We start from the raw sequence: 15,667 nt of genomic DNA on the forward strand, positions 1-15,667 counted from the left end.
CACAGTCAGCCAGTACATGTCAGCAGTGTCATGTCGAGTTGTGTCATGAGTTGTCTCGGTTACATCACTACTATGGGCCATACTTGTTGTAATCAAATGTAATGTAAAATGAAAATCCAATTGACGCACACATGAAGTTGAAGAGTCATGTTAGTTTAAAATTCATAGGAAGTTGAACGGTCATGAGGGAAGTCTAAGAGTCACAAGGGTCAAGCATCACCCTTGGTTGTATATAACTCCCTCATTGTATGAGCAAAGGAATTTTCACCTTCGCTCCTCCTACTCGACATACCATATTAGAAAGGAAGTGAGAAACAGAAAGGTGAGACTGTGAGAGAAAACAGAGGATATTATAGCGGATTTGCTGTAGGTTGTGTCTCTTCATTTTGCTGGATAATAGAAAGGAAGGACTGGCTGTTCGGGGTGGACGTAGCCCAAACTAGGTGAACCACGTATATCTGTGTCTCTCTTGTTTTGTGTGTTTTCTATGTTTATATTTCTGCAATATTTTATGTGTTCCATTGCTCCGTAATATATAATTTTCTAACAACTCATTCATGTCCTTTCCGAACTTAAGTTTTATGGTTAGGGTGAATCAAATATTCGTGAACATCTCTTTCAAGCTATCCATCGCTATTTGTGTAACAAAGTAGAGTCCGAATATTTCATGGCTAGATTACTCACCCTCACATTCAAAGGTCACGTAAGAAACGGTGTCATACATTACCTGTTGCTTCTATCCATTCGATCTCTCAACGTGCTATGATGTTGTGTAAATATTTCGATAAGTATAAGCACAAAGATGTCTATAAAAGAATATGTCGTTTAAGAATGAAGCCAAATGAATCAGTTGAGGACTTTGGTAATCAGTTCTTTCACCTCTATTATGAAATTACTAAAAAATATTTGAACTCAGATTTCTTGGGACAAGAGTTTAAATGCTTGGTTCATGTTTCCCAATACGGTGAACCCCTAGATTTCCCTTCCTCCCCAACTCTTGTAGATCATGAGGCACCTCAGATTGTAGAGGAGGATCCCAAAACCTGATTTGTTCCTTGTCCTCCTCCCTTTCCAGTCTCGAGGTGGGTGCCCCCTTCTGGTGATTGCAAAGATGAGAAATCTGCGCAGTGGGTGCCCCCTTGCAATAATTGAAAAGCTAAGAAATATGCGCAGCATGTCCCTATCCCATCTTCTCAACCGTATCCCGCTTCAATGGAGGACATGCCAGAATGGATCAGAAAGACTACAACATAGACCCACCCTCCATTCTCCGAGAGGATTTCATCATTCATAACTCAAGTCTCGAACCTGATCTTTGCCTCTTCCATCCACCATCATCTACAAGCCATGAATCCTTTTACCATGATTTTCTTGATCAATCTGCTCCATCAACTAGTTGTGCACATTCTCTTGATTCTCAAGCGAATGGATCAAATTGCAGTCAGACACAAAGCAATCACATTACACAGGTAGAGTAGAAGAAAGGTGAGGGCACTATCAATTCTTCCTCGTTGTTTCAAAATTGCTCACATCAAAACAATGACCTTCCATTCTTGAAGGATTCTCAATTTGCTAACCTCGGTGAAACATCTTGTACAATTAATCCTTTCGATCAGCCCCCAGTATTGGGAAGTCATCATTCCCATGTTTCCATATGCTATGATGCATGCCCAAGCATATCATGTGATCTTCCATTTTCTCATGAAGACTCTAACTCAGATCTAGAATGTACTCCAGTCAAAGAAGACATTCATATTGAAACTTCCTCTTCACCTCACTTTCCCATGTGTCATACCATTCACAATGCATACACATGCATCAGAGATGCTCCATGTTCTCTTGCTTATTCATCCGATGAGCTATCTCCTCAATTGTCACAAGGAAATGAGGTTGTCCATGATGAAAACAGTCTAATCACAGAGCGTACTTCCCATCCCCATCATTTATCCTCTTGCATGAACACAAATCTTCAAGTCAGGTTGCTGAAGCTGAAAATTCTGGTGCAACCTATGATAGAGATGTCTGCCATCCTTAGAGTAGTTTTGAAATCAACAACAAAAACTAGACTTAAGCCATGCACGATCTGGTTCACACTTCAAAATGTGACTCTGTAATACTGGAAAGTTCTGGGACATGCCAGTGAGTCGAAGCACTTCAATGTCCATTGATGTTTATGTCAGGTCCTCGTGACTCTAGTAAGCCCGTAGAACCCAATCAGATCTGGTTTCTCACACACAATCCATCTATCTGCACATTGGTTACACTCGATGTCAATTCACGTGTAAAGAATGTTTGGTATTCCAAATGTGATTTCTCAAATTTTTAAAATTTAACTTATGACCGAATTCACAAATCTGTTACAATGAATCTGTCTTCATGCACATCTCTTACATCAAACTCGGGTTGGGAGTGTCTGTCCTTCATGAAATCATGGAATTGTGAAGTTGATCATCTCAAAGGTTGTCTTTGCCTACAATCGTACTTATGAAAATTTCCCTCTCATGATCAATTCCTCAGTCTTCTTGTGAACCTTGCACTACAAATTTTCCTGTCATATCTATCTCACAACGAACTTGGTTTGATTGTGCAAATCATTCACAAGATTGTTCAAATTGCAAATTGAGAATATGATGTCTCAACCGACTCATTTGATTATTTCTCTATCTTGGGTGACTTCCATTCGGCTTATCATTTTCCCATCAGCATGTCTAATGATAGTTGCTTCATGTACTCTGGTCTTCATTGGTCACCATCTTTCTCGTCAGAATTTTGTCAAGCAGGCGAGGCACTTTAGCCTGCGCTAATGGTTATGGCAGGCCCTCACTATCTTGGCATGACTATTGAGAATGATCAGATTTTTTTTTTTTCTCACAAGGTTCCCATTGTGATCCCGTCTGTTAAATTGAAAATTCACCCTCTCATAGATCACAAGGCTATCCAAACAACCATTATGAATCTTATGATCCAATTGGTGAATGGCTGGAACAATCTTGCTTGGCAAGCCTTTTCGTAGATAATAAGATTCAATCCTTCCTCGCGCTTGCTGAGAAGCTCAGTGCAAACGAAGACACACTCGCAAGAGGCTTCCGAGGTTTGTTTAATAATGGTATCCATTATAGAGGTTAGCACATGTATTGGGTGTTTGTGACATATTTTTCTGCGCACATGCAAGAGCTTCCTTTATGTGTGCAAGTTTCTCAAGTTTTTGTATTTTTGTTGCACACTACCTTTTGTCCATTTTAATTTTTTGTATCTTTGTGGATGCAGGTCGGGAGCGACTACAGTGGCTTCACTAGAAATTTCATTTCATGTAACCCCAACCATTTAATAGTTAGAATAGTAGTAGGATTAGTTTCATCTTAATTTTCCTTTCCTTGCACTTGTTTTGCACTCATAGAATGTCGGTTTTCTTATTCCAGTTTTACATCCTGTTTGCCTTGACTGTTTTGATTTCTTGTCTTTTAGTTTTGTTTTATTGTTGTGTACGCTTTTCCTCTCGTCTTGTTTTTCCATTAGTTTTGAGCTTTCTGTTTTTTTTTGCTATACAAATAAGTGTTGTGTTGACACTGTATTCTGGTTTTTGAATGGTTGTGGCTGCAGTCAAAGAGTCTTGTGACACTATAGTTCTCGACCAATCTTGTGTCCATATTATTGGTGCTTGGTTGTAATTTTTGGACGCTGAAGTCTCGATAGAAAATACGATCCATTTGTAGAGAAAGTTTCGATTGAACCATGAAGCCGTATCCAGTCTGGCAAACCTCAAACCTATGCGCAATTTTCTACTTTGTGTGTTCAAGCTTATCCCACTAGTAGAAACGGAGAAGAGGGTAATCTAAACGAGAAACCCTAAATCAAAGGTCTTATATGATTCTCTGAAGGAACAACCTCACTTCTCTCAATAAGTCGAGATACCTCTTCCACCCCAAAAATAACTAAGTTCCTATGCAAGGCTCTCTTTCAAAAATAACAAGGCGAAAGAAGAGAAAGGCTTCATGCACAGAGAGGTGAAGTAGGAAAATCCACCAGGGTACTTTCTAGGTTCATTGGTAGTGGAGAAATTCTTTTGCTTCCGTGTGACTCTGCTGGGGTACTTTCCAGGCCTGCTGGTAGTAGAAAAACACCAAAGATGAAAAATTATACTCTGAAAATCTTAAGCTCATTACCCTTCCCTATTTGAAACACTATGATCTAGCTTAATTTTGTGTTGTGTTCAACTGAGTCGATACTAGGTGAACCATGCTTATCTATGGGGTAAGTGGGGAAGCCAAAGTGATCTGCACAATGAATCAATACTCCCCAAGAGGCCAAGGCCCTGCGCTATAAATGAACTAAAATAGAGAAGCTAGTATTCAACCAGTGTGTCGCCAAGTGTTGTAGTGACTGCAACACCCTCAAAAATTTTGGCCTTCATCCAAATTTCGAAGCCTTCCTTGGTTTTTCCTTTGATGGTTGCAAACAATTGAGTTCAATCCATGAGCTCTTGTGAAGTTCTTTTCACCTTTTTGCTTGTTTGACCAGCTATTGTGTTTTAGCGTATGGATTGCTTTTTCATGCTTGTGATCTTATTCTGGCGAGTTTGAAGGTTTCTCTTTGTGTGTATGATTTTTCTTCACTCTGTAAACATCAATCGTACTCACACACAAATTTGTAAGCACAATCACGTAAGTGTCATCACTATCGTTCAAAGGTCTATCTCAAGTGTCACGCTTGTTGCTCTTAGCTTTAAGATAGTCTCACTGAGCACATGTTTTGTATTGTTGGTCTGCGTTGTCTTGCCATCAAGGTATGCTGAGTGTGTGATCACAATGTCAAGTCTGCATAAGTTCACTTGCATCCCGCACTTAGCCATTTTCCTGAAAATATTTCTAACCAGACAACCTCCTTCAACTGGACCTTGACTGAGTTGCACTACATAGTCTCAACCCTTAGTGACCTTGCTCTAATGCCCAGAACTATGAATCGCTTGAGGTTTTCCTACAGGTTAGCTGCATTACGCAATCCCAGAAGTGAGAAACTTGTCTGCCTTTGAGAACTGTTTTGAAATTGCCTCCATGCCCAAACTGAACTACACATTTCTCAAGCCCAGTTATTAAGCCTCCCTATGGACTTCTAGAAAACTACACTACAATGAGACCCGGGGATGCACTGGTCTCCAAAACTGCACATAAATGCCTAGTTGATTGCCCTACTTCCTTGTCGCACTGTCTTCTGAAATTGCGTAGTCATGATCAGCAGGGCCCCTGTTGCCTTGCTATGCACTATCTCCAAAAATGAACAATCCTCTCTGGCAGGTCCTCTGCTGGCTTGCTCTGCAGTACTCCTGAAAACTGCATAGTCTTGATCAGAACACCCTCTGCTGCCTTGCGCTGCACTGTCTCCAGAAACTATGCAGTCATGATGGGCAGGTCCTCTTCTCCCTCTCTTGCACTGTCGCTCGAAATTGTGTAGTCATGACCAACAATTCCTCTGCTTCCCTACTCTGTACTATTCATGAAAACTGTTCAGTCATGATCAACAGATCCTCTGCTGCCCTGCTCTGCAATGTCTTCAGAAAATGCGCAGTCCTATCTAGCAGTCCACATGCTGCTTTGCTTTGCATTGTTCCTCAGAATTGCGTAGTGATGATCAACAGGTCCCAGTAGCCCTGTCATGCCTTGCTCTGGAAAACTGTGCAGAACCGCTTACCAGGTCCCCTGCAACCCTATCTTGCTCTCCCTCTAGAAACTACACAGAATTGTCACAAAGTGTTGGGTGTGGAGCCTGATTATCTTCTATATTCAAAGGTATCGCCACATTGGACCCCAGCTCGAAATGGGGGCGGCAACGCCGCTCGTAAAATATTCGTTGTAGGGGGGGTCTAGTGGGGGGCGGCTGCAACCTTTGGGAACCCCCCCTTGGCGGGGGGTTTCGGGGACAGTGCCCCCAAAGCTAAAAACAGCTGTAAAATTGCCTTGTAAAAGTATAGTAATTTCTAGTCAATCTGGGCCGTTCATTAAGCGGATGATCTGACGGTAGAACTTATGTTTAGTTTAGGGTTTTTTGCCCTAGAAGACAACCCCTCTCTTTGTATGAGGGCATTGTATTTGAGGATGTGTGATAGATGTGTATTCAGTGAGCGGGAAATAGAGAGGTGAGGCTGTGAGAGAAAACAGAGGATATTACAACGGATTTGCTGTAGGTTGTGTCTCTTCATTTTGCTGGATAACAGAAAGGAAGGACTGACTATTTAGAGTGGACGTATCCCAAACTGGGTGAACCACGTATATCTGTGTCTCTCTTGTTTTGTGCGTTTTCTGTGTTTATATTTCTGCAATATTTTATGTGTTCCATTTCTCCGTAATATATAATTTTCTAACAACTGGTATCAGAGCCGAAGGTCTATTTGGCTGATAAACTCGTAGGAAAGAAGGGTTCCTGGTTCAAGTGGGAGCAATGGCGGAAGATGGTAAGTTTAGGGTCGAGAAATTTAATGGCCAAAACTTCTCGCTGTGGAAGATGCAGATGGAATATTATCTATATCAGAAAGATCTGTACCTACCATTGGGCGGAAAAACAAAGATGCCGACGAGTATGACAGATGAAAAATGGAACATTCTCGATAGAAAGGCACTTGGAACAATATGGTTGTGCCTCGCTGCATCAGTCGCCTTCAACATTTCGAAGGAAACAACGATAGAGGGTTTGATTCAGGCCTTGTCGAAACTATATGAAAAACCCTTGGCCTCAAACAAGGTATTTCTCATGAAACAGTTATTTAATATGAAGATGTCGGAAGGTGGATCTGTTGCAGACCATTTAAATGATTTTAATACAGTTACAAGTCAGTTAAGTTCTGTAGGGGTAAACTTTGATGATGAAGTTAGAGCTCTGTTATTCTTGTGCTCATTACCAGAAAGTTGGAATGGTTTGGTAATGGCCATTAGTAACTCCGTTTATGGATCTAGTACTTTAAAGTTTGATGATGTTGTCGATGCTATCCTTAGCAAGGAAATGCGACGGAAAATCTCCGGTGAGACATCGGGAAATTCTTTGAGTGCAGAGTCTAGAGGAAGAAAAATGGAAAGAGGAAAGAGCTCAGGATATCACAGTAAATCAAGGAAAGGCAGATCCAAGTCCAGATCGGGGATAATGTGCTGGAAATGTGGAAAGAAAGGACACCTAAAGAAAGACTGTAGATCTCGAAAGGGAAAAGAAGGAGATGCACAACAAGAAAACAATCATGAAGCAAATGTGACAGGTGAGGTGTTACAAGATGCTTTGATTCTTTCTTTCGAAAATATTACTGATTCCTGGGTGGTAGATTCAGGGGTTTCATTCCATGCCACACCTGATAAGAAATACTTTCATGACTATGTTCAAGGAGATTTTGGACAAGTTCGTTTGGGTGATGATAAACCCTGTAAAATCGTTGGAATGGGTAAGGTTCTTGTAAAACAACAGAATGGAAACCAATGGCTATTAAAGGAGGTAAGGCATGTTCCAGATCTAAAGAAAAATCTGATTTCAACAGGGCAGTTAGGCGGTGAAGGTTGTGTGACAACTTTCACAGATAAAGCTTGGAAGGTCACCAAAGGAGCCTTGGTAATAGCAAAAGGCGAAAAGGTTGGTACATTGTATTTATGCAATGGTATTTCTAACTCTGTTAATGCTTTAACTTCCAAAGGAGCAGATGCAGCATTATGGCATCATAGGCTCGGACACATGAGTGAAAAGGGGATGAAGGTTCTTCACTCAAGGAATTTGTTGCCAGGTTTGAAGAATGTTGATTTGGACTTCTGTAAGAATTGCATTTATGGAAAACAGAAGAGAGTCAGATTTCTCAGAGTTGGGAAAGAAAAGAAGAATGAAAAATTAGAGCTTGTGCATACAAATGTATGGGGACATGCTCAGGTATCATCTCTCGGTGGCTCTCGTTATTATGTTACTTTTATTGATGATGCAACTAGAAAAACTTGGATTTATTGTATTAAGAATAAATCTGATGTATTTGATACTTTCAAGAAATGGAAAGCTTTGGTTGAGATTGAGACAGGAAAGAAATTGAAGTGTCTTAGATCAGACAATGGAGGTGAATATTGCAACAAAGAGTTTGATAGGTACTGTTTAGATCATGGAATTCGCAGAGAGAAGACAGTTCCAAGACCACCACAAGAAAATGGTGTGTTAGAAAGGATGAACAGAACAATCATGGAGCGTGCAAGGTGCATGAGATTGCATGCAGGGTTGCCTTTACAGTTTTGGGTAGATGCTGTAGATATTTCTGTTTATCTAATAAACAGAGGGCCTTCAAGTTCCTTGGATGGTGGTGTTCCAGAGGAAGCATGGACAGGTAAAAAGGTAAACTACTCTATTTCAAAGCCTTTTGGTTGTGAGGCCTTTTTCCATATTGATAAAGAAAATAGAACAAAGCTTGAGGCAAAGTCAAAGAAATGTACCTTTATTGGATATGGTGTTAATGATTTTGGTTATCACTTATATGATTACGAAAATCACAAAATCATTAGGAGCAGAGATGTAATATTCAATGAAAAGGTCTTGTATAAGAATCAGTTGCAGGAAAAGAAACAGGAAAAGGAAAACAAGGAATATGCAGTTCTTGATGAAATCACTGAAAAGTAAAGGTACCTGAAAATAATAATAATCAACAACCACAACAATAGCAACCACCACAACAACAATAGGCACCCCAAACACCTGAAAGTGGTGTTAGAAGATCTACCAGGATAAGTAGACCCCCTGAACGATACTCTCCTTCATTATATTATTTATTGTTGACTGATTCCGGTGAACCCGAATGTTATGAAGAAGCAATGCAGGTTGAAAGCAAGAAGAAGTGGGACGTAGCCATGGAAGAAGAGATGGACTCCTTAATGCATAACCAGACTTGGGATTTAGTCAGGTTGCATGTAGGAAAAACTACATTGAAGAATAAATGGGTTTATAGGCTGAAGGAAGAAGATGGAGGAAAACAGAGGTATAAAGCTAGACTTGTGGTGAAGGGGTTTGCACAGAAGAAAGGTATTGATTGTGATGAAATATTTTCTCCTGTTGTTAAAATGACTTCAATCAGAACTATTTTAAGTCTTGTAACAGCTGAATATTTGCATCTTGAGCAGTTAGATGTAAAGACAGCCTTTCTCCATGGGGATTTGGAGGAAGAGATATATATGCAGCAACCACAAGGATATGAGGTGAAAGGGAAGGATAAACTAGTTTGCAGGTTGAAGAAGAGCTTGTATGACTTAAAACAGGCTCCAGGGCAGTGGTATCTAAAATTTGACAAGTTTATGTCTGAACAAGGTTATACTAGATGTCACTCTGATCATTGTGTTTATTTGAAAAAGCAAAATTATGGTAGATATATTATATTGTTATTGTATGTAGATGACATGCTTGTTGCAGGATCTAACATGCAGGAAATAAATGTGCTCAAAAGAAATTTGGCAAATTCATTTGCAATGAAGGATATGGGAGCTGCAAAACAAATCCTTGGTATGAGAATAACTAGAGACAGGAAAAATCGTAAATTAACATTGTCTCAGAATGAGTACATACAAAAGGTGTTGAAAAGATTTAACATGCACAATGCAAAACTAGTTAGTACACCTTTTGCTAGCCATTTCAAACTTAGCAAGGAAATGTGCCCAAAGACCCAAGAAGACATGGATTATATGTCTAAAGTTCCATATGCATCAGCAGTTGGAAGCTTAATGTATGCAATGGTCTGCACAAGGCCTGATATTGCACATGCAGTGGGAGTTGTAAGCAGGTACATGAACAATCCAGGAAAGGAACATTCGATGGCAGTAAAATGGATTCTCAGATATTTGAAAGGTACCACAAATCAAGCATTATGCTTTGGTGGTTCAAACATTTCCCTACAGGGATATGTTGATGCAGATATGGCAGGTGACAGAGATAACATGAGGAGCACTACAGGATATGTATTTATTGTTGGAGGAACAACTGTCAGTTGGGTTTCAAAAATCCAAAGTGTTGTTGCACTTTCAACAACAGAAGTAGAGTATGTTGCTTCTACAGAGGCTAGTAAAGAAATGATTTGGTTACAAAGGTTTATGGGTGAATTGGGTAAGGAGCATGATAAGGGCATGTTATATAGTGATAGCCAAAGTGCCATTCATCTTGCAAAGAACTCAACATTTCATTCCAGGACTAAATACATACTGCTCAAGTACCATTTCATACGATCAATGTTGGAAGATGGAGAGTTGAAGTTGGAAAAGATACACACTAGCCAGAATCCTGCAGATATGCAAACAAAAGTTGTAACCAGGGAGAAACTGAGAATATGCTCAGTTTCAATTGGTCTTCAAGGATGACGATGAAGATGAGAAACAACCAGGTCCAAAGAGGAGTCGTTGTCCAGCAAATGGAGCAGCGGTGGAGTTGGTACAATCAGTCTCCAAGTGGGAGATTGTTGGGTGTGGAGCTTGATTATCTTCTATATTCAAAGGTATTGCCACATTGGACCCCAGTTCGAAATGGGGGCGGCAACGCCACCCGTAAAATATTCACTGCAGGGGGGGTCTAGGCGGGGGCGGCTGCGACCTTTGGGAGCCCCCCCCTGGCGGGGGGTTTTGGGGGCAATGCCCCCGAAGCTAAAAACAGCTGTAAAATTTCCTTGTAAAAGTATAGTAATTTCTAGTCAATCTGGGCCGTTCATTAAGTGGATGATCTGACGGTAGAACTTATGTTTAGTTTAGGGTTTTTTTCCCTAGAAGGCAACCCCTCTCTTTATATGAGGGCATTGTATTTGAGGCTGTGTGATAGATGTGTATTCAGTGAGCAGCAAATAGAGAGGTGAGACTGTGAAAGAAAACAAAGGATATTACAACGGATTTGCTGTAGGTTGTGTCTCTTCATTTTGCTGGATAATAGAAAGGAAGGACTGGCTGTTCAGGGTGGACGTAGCCCAAACTGGGTGAACCACGTATATATGTGTCTCTCTTTTTTTGTGTGTTTTCTATGTTTATATTTCTGCAATATTTTATGTGTTCCATTGCTCCGTAATATATAATTTTCTAACACAAAGTGTCCCACCTTGTAGTTGTCACTAGTGTCCCTGACTGCGTAATTTTGTCTCCCAGTGACCACTACGCAATTTTTCTTGATAGTGAATACCGAGCTCCAGAATTCTACATCCTAGCCCGAGCCGTGCTTTGTGCAATTTCAATGTCTTGTCCTCCCTCCCAGTCACCTAGACGCAAACATGAAAAACAATGCATCATGGTAGACTAGGATATTTTTGGATTTGATGTCATCCCATCATCAGTGAATTGCAGGAACATGTACATTGATGGAGCATGGTGAGGCGATGAACAAGATGAAGAGGGAGCACATGGTAGAAGACTTTCTTGCAGCTAGACGGACGTACAAAGCACATCAAGCAATAAGTGAAAGGAACATGCAATGAAAAATCATGCAAGGCCAAGAGAATCAAAGACCTCGCAACACTTAGCTAGGTGGAGGTGAAGAAACAACACACTGAGAGCACATCCGTCACTCAGCAGCACAACAACTTGACATGGACACCACAGTCAGCCATTACATGTCAGCAGTGTCATGTCGAGTTGTGTCATGAGTTGTTTTGACCACATCACTACGATGGGCCATACTTGTTGTAATCAAATTTAATGTAAAATGTAATTCCAATGGACACACACATGAAGTTGAAGAGTCATGTTAGTTGAAAATTCATAATAATTTGAATGATCATGAGGGAAGTCCAAGAGTCACAAGGGTCAAGCATCAAACTTGGCTATATATACCCCCTCATTGTATGAGCAAAGGAATTTTCACCTTGGCTCCTCTTACATAGCCTTGAGAGTCTGTAGTATATTCTTTGGGTAGCGAGGAGTGGCTCCAATATCCCACTACTAGGGCTAGTGATGTATGTTGTACAGATGTGTCTTGAAACTTTTGCTTAATTCATAAGCCTGTTAAGGCCAACACCTTTTCACGCATGTTTTGTAGATGTTTGTAAGGCTACTCTTTGAACATTTGTAACACATGATTTCTTAACCTGTACTAAGATAGTTGAACTACTTTGGTTATTTTAGTACTTACATTGTTTAAGATGTGTTGTATTTCTTATCACCATAGTCTCATATCTATGGACTACTTCATAGGATACTAGACAAACCACCTTTGTGTTTTGGCTATCACAGGTATCACATACTTTTTAACTACTTTACGAGATACTCGACAAACCATTTTTATTTTTTGGTTATAACGACCTTCACATCCGCGTGGACTACTCTGCTAGGTGGTGTACATGTTGTCCCCTTTAACTCAGTTTTAACGACTGCCACATCCACTGTGGACTACTCCGCTGGATGCTGGACAGACCCTTGTTGGTTCGCTTGTGTCTCTCCCTAGATGGTACGACTACCTTTGATCTAGAGGCTCATTTTATTGTCTCCCTTTATAGTAATAGAACCTGGACACAAGTTACATTACGCACTCACCAGGCATACTCACCTCGCTTTTTGAAGCTACTTGTTATCACCAAACAATGATCAATGGCACACAATGGCACTCCATAAACTCCTCCTGCTAGGGGGCATCATTCCCACCTTTGCATACCAGATCAGTCTCCTCCATCACATATGCTTGGGGGAAGTATCGCATGCTCATGAGCATGATGAACCCCCCCCCCAAACACCTTATCACTTGATTAACATAAGTCTTGGCATAGACCCCACCGGTCTAGGTATGGTCGATTATCCTTTCACTCCCTGGATAATTTATCCTACCCGCCTCTCTGACTAGCCATATACACATTGCATATCGCAGATGTTTAATACCATATCTTCAAATATTATACTCTATGTCAAACCACATTTACCATCTGGTTCCCATGATTGACTTGGTGGTCATGGATGATCCTAGACCTTCTTTAGTAGTTCATTCCTATTTTCCTTTCTTACCTTGATTCTTCACCAGGAATCATTCTTCCAAGAAGCATTAAGGCCATTTTTAGATAAGTAAGGCCACTTCCCTGAAAGTCACGGATCCAAATTTCGATGGTTTGTTTGCCTGCTATGATCTACAGAAGATTTAGGACCTTCTCCTCCTCTCTAAATACTCCACAACTCACTATGCAAATGAATTGGATTTGGAGGCAAAATTCCCTTTATTGGAAAAACCCTAGTTTTTCCATCGCCCATTGCGACCAAACTGTAGCTTCATTTGATGAACCATCGACACCATTAGAAAGCTCTCACTGAGTTCTATAATGTGTCCCTTTTTGTTTTTGGTAATTTCATACTTCACCTAGAATCCATTTTTTCCATGAAGTTTCACTTTGCCGCCCTTTAAAATCAAATCTCTTCATTTGGGCCACCTTTTCTTTGGTACCACTTTACCTTTGCACTAGTTGACTCTCATGTCAACCTTTTTCATGAGTAACCATCATTTACTCATGTTTTTATGGTCCCCATTGGACCTCCCCCATGTGGCAGCATCATCGAGTCACCCTTGTTCAGAGAATCTGAGATGTGTCACCCTTGTACTTACGGAGTCTGTTACGAGTACACAGTTAGTCCAGTTACAATGTTTCATTTGTCGTCATGCCACATTTCTTCCATCATACTTATATTTTGGTCCTTCTTCTTTGTCTTTGCCGAATCCCCATGTGAGTCATTGATCATTCCCTTTGGATTTGAGTCAATTGTTCCCAGGTCAATCACTTTTATTATTCTCTGACAAGGGAAGTCGCCAGTATGCCATCCATCTTGTTTCCTTCCATCATCATCCTTGGTGTTAGTCCATCAGTCACTCTGCGATGTTCCTTCGTGCCTTTGTTGAGGATTCCTCATTGCCTTAACTCTAGCGGGCTCTCTTCTATCAACCTCAACACATTTATTCCATAAGAGTAGTCTAGAGGGAAGTGTACCTTGGTTCCAACTTCCATCTTTGTTTGGTGCCTCAAATCAAGAAAAGGGACTCATTATTTCCCTTTGACTTGGTTTTTTTTGACATGCTTGACATCAACTCCTTATCGCACCATTGAGATTTGTATGCTGATAGTTCGGTGATCCAAACAATTGTCCCAGTGATTACCGGGTGTGTATGAGATGTTCCAGACCTCATGAGGGGGTGGCCCTTCACGTAGCCCCCCACATGCTCGGTTGACCACAGATGTTGATCTGAACTTTGATGCAGTTTCGTAGATTTTATGGGTTTAGTTTTCGCCGCTTGCAACACCTATAGCATGCATGTCTCCTCCATATGATCCATTCAGATTTTTAGAGCCCTTTCCCGTTCAACATGGATTCCTTGGTTGTGATCCTTGATCCCCATGTCAGTTTGAGGGGCATTGTATCTCATGTACTAAGATATTATTGTATTTAGTCCTAGCCTATGTTTTTTCTAGGCGCATTATGTATATGGGATCCATTGTATTATTTTCTAGCCCATTGATGCTAGTGCATCATGTATCATGTATCATGTACTTTATAGCTTAGTCCCACATTGCTGGGCTTACCATTATTCTTTGTATTTAGTTATCTCGGGTATGGTTATTCCTCTCCCGCCTCATTTGAGATCATGTACTACCACACAAAAGGAGACTTTTATCAGTGTTGTAGGTCTCGCCCCCTCCATTATTTATCCATCCTTTACTTGCTTTAGATCTCTCTCTCTCTCTCTCTCTCTCTCTACCCTTTTGGTGTCTTGTGAAAGTGTAATCTACAACATATTTAGGCCCTATCATTTTCTCCTAACACTCATACGTGTGGGGTCAATTTGTTATCACCAAAAAATGATCACCTAGCCATTTCTAACTAGGTGGATCGAAATACACCATGTAGATTTAATTTTACCATAGTAAAATCACTTTCACTATGGAAAATAATTTAGTAAACCACTTTTATTAAATTATTTTCTGATTTAAATAAAAAAAACCCCATAAGAATAATTAGATAAATCATTATTTATTTAATTTTCTCTAGAAATTATTATTATATAATTGTTTAATAATTATTCATCGTCACATTTGACTAAATCCTTTAGGAATATTTAAATGAATAATTATTAAATCACTATTTAATAATTATTTTGATTTCACACCTTTCTTGTTTCTTGCGAAATAATTATTAAATCATTTTATTTGTTAATTATTTATAATAAAAGTATTTAACCATTTTAAATTCCTTTTCCCTCTTCAATAAATGTAATAAAGTATTCCAAGTAGTTAGCTCTGAATTTGGTCAATAATATTTTATTATTCTCCATTTTCGAGGTTAACTCCATGCTTTGCTATATAAAGAGGGTTTTTCATTCACTCCTCACCATGATCATTATCATTGTCAACATTATCATCTTTTTCTTGAGCTCCCATTTGAGTTCTTCACTTTATTTGGCTTTTTCACACAATTGAGAGAGGGAATTCTATTTCTGAAGCATCAAGGATATCAAAGGACCCATCCCATGGAGAGGGATGTATATACCAATATGTAGATCTCCTTCACTAGGTGTTATCAATAAAGATTTATTCATTTAAAATTGTCTTTCCAATTGGGTTATTATTCTGAATACATTATTTTGCTGCTATTTGTTTTGGATCTTGTTTTCTTTTACTGCAGATTTTCCATTTGTATTGCAGATCTAGAATGACAACAACCATCAAATTGTTGTTAGGGTC

The sequence above is a fragment of the Pinus tabuliformis genome, chromosome 1_2 (assembly GCF_031772625.1).
Source record: "Pinus tabuliformis cultivar Carrire ecotype Pingquan chromosome 1_2, CPIR1, whole genome shotgun sequence".
NCBI classification, from domain to species: Eukaryota; Viridiplantae; Streptophyta; class Pinopsida; order Pinales; family Pinaceae; genus Pinus; species Pinus tabuliformis.